The sequence below is a fragment of the Pristiophorus japonicus genome, chromosome 17 (assembly GCF_044704955.1).
Source record: "Pristiophorus japonicus isolate sPriJap1 chromosome 17, sPriJap1.hap1, whole genome shotgun sequence".
NCBI lineage: Eukaryota > Metazoa > Chordata > Chondrichthyes > Pristiophoridae > Pristiophorus > Pristiophorus japonicus.
Genome location: NC_091993.1, coordinates 128,523,444 through 128,536,167, shown reverse-complemented (window position 1 = coordinate 128,536,167; position 12,724 = coordinate 128,523,444). Strand labels below are relative to the sequence as shown.

At 45.1% G+C, this 12,724-nt stretch overlaps 1 protein-coding gene across 1 annotated transcript in view; it reads right to left on the bottom strand.

The window, feature by feature from the left end:
* The window catches only part of tfeb (transcription factor EB), a 150,379-nt gene extending 143,093 nt beyond the window's left edge, over positions 1-7,286 (bottom strand). The window contains 1 exon segment of the mRNA XM_070859284.1: positions 7,180-7,286. The gene's annotated coding sequence lies outside the window, so the exon portion shown is untranslated.
* Positions 7,287-12,724: the final 5,438 nt, after the last annotated feature.

Below are 12,724 nucleotides of genomic sequence, written 5' to 3'. Positions count from 1 at the left end.
AGCCAATAAAACATTAAAAGACTTTCAATTGAGCCAATAAGGTCAAAGAAGGCGAGTTCTTTTCTGTAAATTGATCCAGGTATAAAGTACAGCCATTTTGACCATGTGTCTCAGTAAGAACAAAGACCTGGCTTGAAGCCAAGCAGTTTGTTACTCTCTGGAAAGATTAAAAAGTTAAAACTACCATCGGAGTTCGTATTTCATTGGAAATTTAGAGATCTAACAATTTTGGCGCTGCGAGCAGGGTCGCTGAGGAAAGAAACTGAATTTTGGACATCAGACCTACATTTTGAGGTAAGGACTCCTCTTTTTAAAAAAAAGTCCTCGGTCAAAAGTCTAAATTCACCTCTCCTTCTACGCGATTCCGAAAGCCTCCGGTTTGCGAACCCTCCGGTTGGTAGTCGGCTCGAGGTCCCATAGACGTCTAAACTTCGGCGGTGTGTTAGTTAATTAATCACCGACCTATTGATCGGCTGGAAAGCCTACGACTCGAGACCCCAGTAAAGAACTCAGTATAATGGCAGCAGGAGACAAGAACAAAGAATTGCCTACAACTGTTAAAGGTGGGCAGGCACCGCCTGAAGTTTCGGTAGATTTAATTCTCGAACAGTTGAAAGAATACATAGAGCAACAATTCAACTTATCTAAAACCTGTATTAAGATCGAACAAAAGTACGGAACCTCCAAAGGACAATGGTCCTTGGATGAGATTAAAAGGGTCTGGGGAAAAACGACCCGTATGAAAAATAAAGCGTGAACTCGATGGTCCCTAGCGGTTATGGGCCAGATTCAAAACCGGAATGAAATTATAATGCGTTCCCAACATGATCGAGAACTGACCAGTACAAAGGATCAATTGCAAGCAGTTTGTGCACAGCTGCGACAGAAAAAGCTTGAACTTGAAAAGCTGGAAGCGGAAGTTAAAGATCTTAAAGGTGAAATTAAAGAATGGAAAAAATCATTAGGTCAAGAGACAGTAATAGGAAAAGGAAAATGTATTGATCAATTCCCAGGGTACCCATGTTTGGATAAATTAAAAGCGCAAACCCGAAGACACGACCGAGGAATAGATACGGTTTCTGAATCCTCCGACAATACAGTGTCAGAGGATGATGAAGAATTAGGGGTACGCTTTGCCCCGTTTAAAAAAAGACGAGTTGTAGTCAAATCAGAAGAGACTGCGGATGAGGGCGGAACCAAAAAAACAAAGAGAAGGATGTACAAAGAATACTTAGTTCATGATCCGGCAGACCCAGAGAAAATTGATAAATGGTCCAAGGAATTGCCCAATCCAAAGAAAGGGGGAGTAAAAACGTGGGACCAATTGGACCGCTTAAGAAATATATATCAACTTCATCCCTGGGACGGAGTGCAAATTTTGACCATAATGGTGCCAAAAACACAGGGAAGAAAATTGCACGACAAGGTAGATGAAGCTTTGGGGCAGAATGAGCAAGAATTAGATGCAGGATGGGAGGCGATTAAACACTGGCTGCAAGACTTCAGTCCAGCTAAGACAGACTGGGGAAAAATTGCAGCCTGCCAACAGAAAGGAACAGAGGAGGTCCTGGAGTATGACGAGCGGTTTAGATGCACGTGGCTAGAACATTCGGGTATGAATAATACGGATGAGGAAATGGATGAACAAGTGTTTGGACCCCTGAAAGCAGCTTTCGTGGCAGGTCTAAAGCCAGAACTGTCCAAAATGCTTAAGGTAGTGTTACCGGACTGGGAAGGTAGAGGAACTACCTTTGCAGCATTGGTGGATCGATGTAACCAATTAGATCGGATATGGGAGCTAAAGTCCGAGCTGTACAGGCTATGGGATGGAAATCCCAGGATTCCAATAAACAGTTATTAGGAAAATTACCCGGAAAATGTCACGATTGTGGGAAAGAAGGTCACTGGGCCAAGACATGCAGGGCAAAACAGAAAGGTCGTGGCTGGGGAAGAGGACGCAGCCAGGGATACAATTCAGCCAACAAACCAGGCTTGTCACAAGATAACGACCTCATAGAAGCATTTAAGCGACTGACAATAGAACAACAGAAGGAGTTACTTGGGATAGCAAAAAACGATTAGAGCCCACCCTGGCCCCCCTCCTCGCACTAATACAACAGAGAGGAGATGGGCTATATATAACTGTGAGAGTGGGCGATAAGGATGTGGACTGTCTTTTAGACACAGGGGCGGAATTAACATGCTTACCCCTACAATATGGAGACTTTTTGCCGTTGGATGGTAGGGTACGTACAGCCTATGGAGTTGGGGGCCATAAAATGGAAATTAAAAGGACTACACCGGTACTTATAGGGCTGGGTCCACATGAACTAACCACGCCGGTCTGGATAGGCCCAGTAGATCAACCCCTTTTTGGAATGGACGTTCTAATCCAAGTAGATTCATCGTTGCATTTTGAGGATAGTCGGGTGACATGGTCAATTAGAACTTTGAAGAAAGAAGAATTGAACGAACACCATGGCCCCAGGCACTACCAATAATGCTATGTAGCATTAGGGCAACCCCGAACAGAACTACAGGGCTAAGCCCATTTGAAATTATAACAGGAAGACCCATGTCGCTGCCAGGAACTATCGATTTACGGAAAGCTGATGATCACTTAATGAGTGACACTTTGTTATCATACTGTCAGAACTTAACCAATGCTATTAGTTCTGTTTCCCGACAGGTATCAGCAGTTTAGGGTAATCCACCCGAAGGAGGACACGACATCATCCCGGGAGTCTGGGTGTATGTGAAAAAGTTGCATAAAGAACCTTTGGGTGCCAAGTGGGAGGGACCTTATCAAGTGTTATTGACCACCCAGGCAGTTGTTAAAGTCCAAGGAAAGAAAGCCTGGATCCACGCTAAACGAGCACCCGTAACTGAAGCTGAAATCTAATAAGGACAATTACTTTTTGCGAAAATGTATAAATGTACTGTATTATTGATTGTAGGTATTCTAGGCATAGGCCTACTTACTAGCTGACCTTCTGCAACAAAGGGAAATAGTAGGGTAGCAAGGGAATTACATGTAAAAACCTTTTTATATATGTCATACATTTCTGCCAAACAAGGTAACATTTCTAGTTGTTGGGTGTGTGCGCATATTCCAATTCACTCAAAGGGAGGGATTCCCTTGAGGCCAGTTCCCTTGAATATCTCGGAAATGGGTGAGTGGATAATTAATCAAAACAAAACAGGCAATGCGTTTCAGGATACGGAAAACTGGGCACGTAAATGGAAGTCAGCAGGTTACAATCTGACTACCTTTGAAGGGGGATACCAACTGTGCTACAATAATTCCAAACGACCCCCATTTTTTGTTATCACTAATACAACGGGAATAGGAAGACCGGGGGAATCGGTCTGTCTGATTAGAAACATCAAAGGAGGCCAAAATATGGGGTATAGTAACTGCTCCCAGAATTATAATATAATCAAGCCACGGAACCGTCCAAATTGGGTCGATGTGGGAATTTTTAACGTAACGGGGATTCTGAATAAAACAGATGGAAAAGCCTGGACAGGCCCCGGAGTGTTGCTGACAAAGAAACAGCTAACATTCATTGCATATAATGGCACTTATTGGGTGTGTGGCCACAAGGCCTACCCTTGGCTGCCCCAGAATTGGATGGGATCCTGCTACTTAGCCTACATTGTGCCTTATATGCATCATATAAAGTCACTGTCGGAACATTTATACCGTCCTAAGAGAGCTATCACAGAAACAGAGAGGTTCTTTGCCATTCTGATCCCCAGGTATGGGACCGCCAGACTGGCAAAGGAATCCATTAACATGGCATCCGTTGTGGAACGGGTAGCCAATGATACCTCAGAGGCCCTAGTTAAAATCAATGCAGAAATGGTAGCAATCCGCACAGTAGCCCGACAGAATAGACTGGCCCTTGATTCCATCCTGGCTGAAAAGGGAGGTACTTGCACCCTACTCGGAACTGAGTGTTGCACATATATCCCAGATAGCTCCGAAGAAATGACCCACTTAGCGGAGCATATCCAAAAGGAGGTAGAAAAACTTAAGCAACCCCCATCATTCACTTTGTGGAGTGGAGCCACTGAATGGCTAGGTTCAATAGGAACTTCATTGGTGGAAGGTTTAATTCTATTTGTTGTAATTGTTTTACTTTTATATTGTTTGTTTATGTTGATTAAATGTTGTTGCGACCAGGTGGCTGTAGCTGCTGTCCCGCAGGTGAGACACCTTGCAGGTCCCAGCAGACCGTCTGTACGTGGCACAGGGGTATGTTATGCTTAAGGAAAGGTTGTTTACTGGTTGAACTAAGATATTGATTTGGATTAAATTGAAATAAGGTTAATTTACCTATTAAAACCAAACTTCCATTGTGGCCACGATGGAACTCGGGTTGGTGTAAATTTGTGTGGAAGCTACTAGTCCGGACATGTGGCGAAACACATCAACAAATTTTGGAAGGAAACTCAATTAACATGTATGAAATTATTTTGTAGAATATTTAACCAGTGATACCTGAAGTTTTATGATTCAGTTTGTGAAAGAATCAAAGGGGGGATTGATAGAGTATTTAAACAGGCTCATTTAGACAGGCTTTGAAAATTCACAGACTCCCAAGTCAAAGCTACTACGTGCTGCTCAGCATGTTGCATTAACTCATCAATCAACTTGACATTTTCGGACCTTGGGTAGCGAGCCAATATAACGTTAAAAGACTTTCAATTGAGCCAATAAGGTCAAAGAAGGCGAGTTCTTTTCTGTAAATTGATCCAGGTATAAAGTACAGCCATTTTGACCATGTGTCTCAGTAAGAACAAAGACCTGGCTTGAAGCCAAACAGTTTGTTACTCTCTGGAAAGATTAAAAAGTTAAAACTACCATCGGAGTTCGTATTTCATTGGAAATTAAGAGATCTAACAATCCTTGCCACCGGACCAAGACCCAGCTCTGTCAAACCCATGTGGTGGCTGGTGTGCAACGGTCACTCCAAGCACAGGCATCTTCCACCTTTCAAGATTTAGTTCGGGATCTGGAATGTCGGGTCCTTCATTGAAACACCTGTGAACTCATTCCTTTTTTGGTGTGGAAGCAAGTCTTCCTCAATTCGAGGGATTGCCTAAGAAGAAGACGACGCTCAGAGATGTAGAATTGTTGCTTGGTTTCCAGAGGGAACTCACAATCCATGGAACTGTATCCCCTCCCCACCACCAACCCCCCCATCAGTCAATACTGCCCCCACCCCCTCCATCATCACATCCCAAGTGCCATAACCTACAGGGCTATGGACCAAGAGCTGCACGGGGAGGGGTGCCCAGGAGTGTGCCATTATTTACAGGGGATCCTGGGAGTGTGTCCATACCTGATGATGTCCCTGGATTTGTGACAGTATTTACAGAGGGGCGCCACGAGTGCATTAACCATTGGAGGGGCTGAGGAGTGAAGAATATTTATAGGGGAGATCGCCCACACTGAAGAATGTGAATGATGCTGCTTTGATGTGACTCACTGTCCTTGCTACGTGTAAGTCAATCTGCTCAGCTCCAGTGCAGCTGTAGCACTGACACTGTGTACAGTAAATAGTCAGCATGTTAACACCCATTCCCATTGCATAAACATACACATTACCATGTAAAATACACAAGGAATCCGGGGGAAAAACACAGTGAACTTTTCATTTTGAAAGTGCGACTCCGGCTGGTTTTTGCCCGGTTTGTTCCAGCTGCATTCAACAACAGCCTGCATTTACATAGCGCCTTAAATGTAGTAAAATCTCCCAAGGTGCTTCACAGGAATGTTATCAAACACAATTTGACACCGAGCCGCGTATGAGATATTAGGGCTGGGTCATTTCCCCTCACCCCAACTGCCATTCCCCCATCCATCACCATCTCTTCCTCCCCGCCCCCATATCACATCCCGTTCCGTAACCTACAGGAACAAAAGAACATAAGAAATAGGAGCAGGAGTAGGCCATACGGCCCCTCGAGCCTGCTCTGCCATTTAATACGACCATGGCTGACCAAGGGCTGGAAAGTGGGATTAGGCTGGATAGCTCTTTGTTGGCCGGCGCGGACACGATGGGCCGAATGGCCTCCTTCTGTGCTGTAAATTTCTACGCTTCTATTCTTTGATTCTGTCAGTGAGTGTACAACAGGCCCAGACATGGTGAGGAAACCCCCAGTGGGGGAGAGCTTTGGGAACCCGAGGCCCAAAGACCCCTGTTCCTCCCATGCTCGCTACACCCCCCACACGGCACGTCTCACGTTACTCCGTGACTCTGTCCCAAAATATTATTTTCTGAATATCTGTTCATTTAATGTAATGGAGGGAAAGGCAGCCAATTTGTGCACAGCAAGCTCCCACAAACAGCGATGGGATCTATGTCTATGTAAGATCTCACTGCTGTTTGTGGGAGCTTGCTGTGCGGAATTTGGCTGCCTTTCCCTCCATTACAAAAGTGACGACACTTCCAAAGTACTCGGCTGGTGAAAGGCGCTATATAAATAAATACAAGTCCTTCCTTTATGAAGTATTTTCTAACCTCTGACACAGGGAGGGATTTGCCCGAACCTGCAACAACCCTTCTGCAGCCTCCCAGATTTCACAGAAAATGAAATGAACTTTGTCGAATTTGGCAGACGTAGGGGAGAGGAGAGGGACGGGAAGGAGGGTTGAACATTTGCCGGCGGATTGTAATGAAGGTCCCTGCCTCTCTAGAGGTCGCTGCCTTTTATCCACTTGGCAGATGTGAGCCATCTTGTGGGGATATAAAAATAGTCCACGAACGGAATTTCGGATTTGTAAACACAGGCAGAAGAAACAACATAAGGGCAACTCGTTTCTCAACATTCTGCTCTTTAACTTTTTGCTGATGTTGCAGTTCCCTGTAATCTATCTGGGTCCGATATTTATTTGCTTATATAAGAGCGGCACCGCTCCGTGTCGTTTTTAAATCGCCCCGCGGAGTTTTATCTACTTTGCAATATGACCTTAATTTTGCAAAAGAACCGGGGACATTAATGAAATCAGGTCTAAAAATAAAAGGTTACACTTTCTGGCAACATTGTAGCGGCGCTGGTGACACTGTCACATTAGTTAGATGTAACTAGTCGCTGCGGTTACAATGTATCCCGAGTGTAGCAGTTTCTGTATAAAGCAGCTCTCGCACACTCACTTCACTCACTCACCCGGTGAAGGTCACCAGCCAGGCTGTGGCCGCACTGTCTTTACTCTGGGATTCGCTGTGACTCCCGCCAGGGAAAGTGTCTGTCCGTGAAACTGACGCAGCTCTCCCCCGCCAGCTGATCGCAGTCAGTTTCACTCCCTGCCCACAACACCGGGCCCGGCGGCGGGGCATGCTGGGGATTGTAGTCCAGCCCGGGCAACACACTGTCAGCATAAGCAGGGCACCACAGCGCTGTCTGAAAACACTGACAGCAGAGCACGGTATACACTGACACGACAGCCCTGTATACACACTGACACTACAGTACTGTATACACTGACACTACAGCACGGTATACACTGACACGACAGCACTGTATACACACTGACACTACAGTACTGTATACACTGACACTACAGCACGGTATACACATTGACAGCAGAGCACGGTATACACTGATACGACAGCACTGTATACACACTGACACTACAGTACTACATGCACTGACACGACAGCACGGTATACACACGGACAGCAGAGCACGGTATACACTCATACGACAGCACTGTATACACACTGACACTACAGTACTGTATACACTGACACTACAGCACGGTATACACACTGACAGCAGTGCACGGTATACACTGACACTACAGCACTGTATACACACTGACATAACTACAGCACTGCATACACACACTGACACAACTACAGCACTGTCTACACACACTGACACAACTACAGCACTGCACACACACTGACACAACTACAGCACTGTATATACACACTGACACAACTCCAGTACTGTATACATACACTGAAACAACTAAAGCACTGTATACATACTGACACAACTACAGCACTGCACACACTGACACAACTACAGCACTGTATACACACACTGACACAACTAAAGCACTGTATACAAACTGACACAACTACAGCACTGCACACACTGACACAACTACAGCACTGCACACACTGACACAACTGCAGCACTGTATACACTGACACAACGACAGCACTGTATACACACACTGACACAACTACAGCACTGCACACACACTGACACAACTGCAGCACTGGAAACACACACTGACACAACTACAACACTGTAAACACACTGACACAACTACAGTACTCTACACACTCAGACAAAACTACAGCACAGCACACACTGACACAACTACAGCACTGTATACACACACTGACACAACTACAGCACTGTCTACACACACTGCCAAAACTACAGCACCGCACACACTGACACAACTACAGCACTGTCTACACACACTGACACAACTACAGCACTGCACACACACTGACACAATTGCAGCACTGCACACACACTGACAAAACTACAGCACTGTATACACACTGACACAACTACAGCACTGTATATACACACTGACACAACTGCAGTACTGTATACATACACTGAAACAACTAAAGCACTGTATACATACTGACACAACTATAGCACTGCACACACTGACACAACTACAGCACTGTATACACACACTGACACAACTAAAGCACTGTATACAAACTGACACAACTACAGCACTGCACACACTGACACAACTACAGCACTGCACACACTGACACAACTACAGCACTGCACACACACTGACACAACTACAACACTGTATACACACACTGACACAATTACAGCACTCTACACACACTGACAAAACTACAGCACTGCACACACACTGACACAATTGCAGCACTGCACCCACACTGACACAACTACAGCACTGCACACACACCGACACAACTGCAGCACTGTATACACACACTGACACAACTACAACACTGTATACACACACTGACACAAATACAGCACTGCACACACACTGACACAATTGCAGCACTGTATACACACTGACACAACTACAGCACTGTATACACACTGACACAACTACAGCACTGCACACACTGACACAACTACAGCACTGCACACACTGACACAACTACAGCACTGTATACACACACTGACACAACTACAGCACTGCACACACACTGACACAACTGCAGCACTGTATACACACACTGACACAACTACAACACTGTATACACACACTGACACAATTACAGCACTGTATACACACACTAGCACAACTACAGCACTGTGTACATACATTGACAAAACTACAGCACTCTACACACACTGACACAACCACAGCACTATATACACACACTGACACAACCACAGCACTGTATACACACACTGGCACAACTACAGCACTGTATACAAACACTGACACAACCACAGCACTGCACACACACTGACACAACTACAGCACTGTGTACACATAGTGACACAACTACAGCACTGCACACACGCACTGACACAACTACAGCACTGTATACACACACTGACACAACTACAGCACTGCACATACATTGACACAACTACAGCACTGCACATACATTGACACAACTACAGCAGTGTATACAAACTGACGCAACGATAGCACTGTATACACACTGATGCAGCAACAGCACTGTATACACACACTGACACAACTACAGCACTGTACACACACTGACACAACTACAGCAGTGTATACATACACTGACACAACGACAGAACTGCACACACACTGACACAATTTCAGCACTGCACACACACTGACACAACTACAGTACTGTATACATACATTGAAACAATTAAAGCACTGTATACACACTGACACAACTACAACACTGCACACACTGACACAACTACAGCACTGCACACACTGACACAACTACAGCACTGTATACACACACTGACACAACTACAGCACTGTATACACACACTGACACAACTACACTACTGTATACATACACTGAAACAACTAAAGCACTGAATACACACTGACACAACTACAGCACTGCGCACACACACTGACACAACTACAGCACTGCAAACACACTGACACAACTGGAGCACTGCACACACACTGACAGCACACACATTGACACAACTACAGCTCAGTATACACACACTGACAAAACTACAGCACTCAACACACATTGACACAACTACAACAGTGTATACACACACTGAAACAATTACAGCACTGTATACACACACTGGCACAACTACAGCACTGCACACACACTGACAAAACTATGCACTGCACACACACTGACACAACTACAGCACTGCACACACACTGACAGCACACACATTGACACAACTACAGCTCTGTATACACACACTGACAAAACTACAGCACTCATCACACACTGACACAACCACAGCACTGTATACGCACACTGACACAACTACAGCACTGTATACAAACACTGACACAACTACAGCACTGCACACACGCACTGACACAACCACAGCACTGTATACACACACTGACAGAACTACAGCACTGCACACATGCACTGACACAACTGCAGCACTGTATACACACACTGACACAACTACAACACTGTATACACATACTGACACAAATACAGCACTGCACACACACTGACACAATTGCAGCACTGCACACACACTGACACAACTACAGCACTGTATACACACTGACACAACTACAGCACTGTATACACACTGACACAACTACAGCACTGCACACACTGACACAACTACAGCACTGCACACACTGACACAACCACAGCACTGTAAACACACACTGACACAACTGCAGCACTGTATACATACACTGACACAACTACAGTACTGTATACATACACTGAAACAACTAAAGCACTGTATACACACTGACACAACTACAGCACTGCACACACACTGACACAACGACAGCACTGCACACACACTGACACAACTGCAGCACTGTATACACACACTGACACAACTACAACACTGTATACACACACTGACACAATTACAGCACTGTATACACACACTGGCACAACTACAGCACTGTGTACATACACTGACAAAACTACAGCACTCTACACACACTGACACAACCACAGCACTATATACACACACTGACACAACCACAGCACTGCATACACACACTGACACAACTACAGCACTGTATACAAACACTGACACAACCACAGCACTGCACACACACTGACACAACTACAGCACTGTGTACACATAGTGACACAACTACAGCACTGCACACACGCACTGACACAACTACAGCACTGTATACACACACTGACACAACTACAGCACTCCACACACACTGACACAACTGCAGCACTGCACATACATTGACACAACTACAGCAGTGTATACAAACTGACGCAACGATAGCACTGTATACACACTGATGCAGCAACAGCACTGTATACACACACTGACACAACGACAGCACTGTACACACACTGACACAACTACAGCAGTGTATACACACACTGACACAACGACAGAACTGCACACACACTGACACAACTACAGTACTGTATACATACATTGAAACAATTAAAGCACTGTATACACACTGACACAACTACAGCACTGCACACACTGACACAACTACAGCACTGCACACACTGACACAACTACAGCACTGTATACACACACTGACACAACTACAGCACTGCACACACACTGACACAAATACAGCACTGCACACACACTGACACAACTACAGCACTGTATACACACATTGACAAAACTACAGCACTCTACACACACTGACACAACCACAGCACTATATACACACACTGACACAACCACAGCACTGTATAGACACACTGACACAAGTATAGCACTGTACACAAACACTGACACAACTACAGCACTGCACACACACACTGACACAACTACAGCACTGTGTACACACAGTGACAAAACTACAGCACTGCACACATGCACTGACACAACCACAGCACTGTATACACTCACTGACACAACTACAGCACTGCACACACGCACTGACACAACTACAGCACTGCATACACACTTACACAACTACAGCACTGCACACACACTGACACAACTACAGCACTGTATACACACTGACACAACTACAGCACTGTATACACAAACTGACACAATTGCAGCACTGCACACACACTGACACAACCACAGCACTGTATACACACACTGACACAACTACAGCACTGCACACACACTGACACAACTACAGCACTGTATACACACACTGACACAACTACAGCACAGTATACATGTACTGACACAACTACAGCACTGCACACACGCTGACACAACTACAGCACTGTATACACACACTGACACAACCACAGCACTGTATACACACAGACACAACTACAGCACTGTATACACACTGACACAACTACAGCACTGTATACACACACTTACACAACTACAGCACTGCACACACACTTACACAACTACAGCACTGCACACACACTGACACAACTACAGCACAGTATACACACTGACACAACTACAGCACTGCACACACTGACACAACTACAGCACTGCACACACTGACACAGCTACAGCACTGTATACACACACTGACACAACTACAGCACTGCACACACACTGACACAACTACAGCACTGTATCCACACACTGACACAACCACAGCACTGTATACATACATTGAAACAATTAAAGCACTGTATACACACTGACACAACTA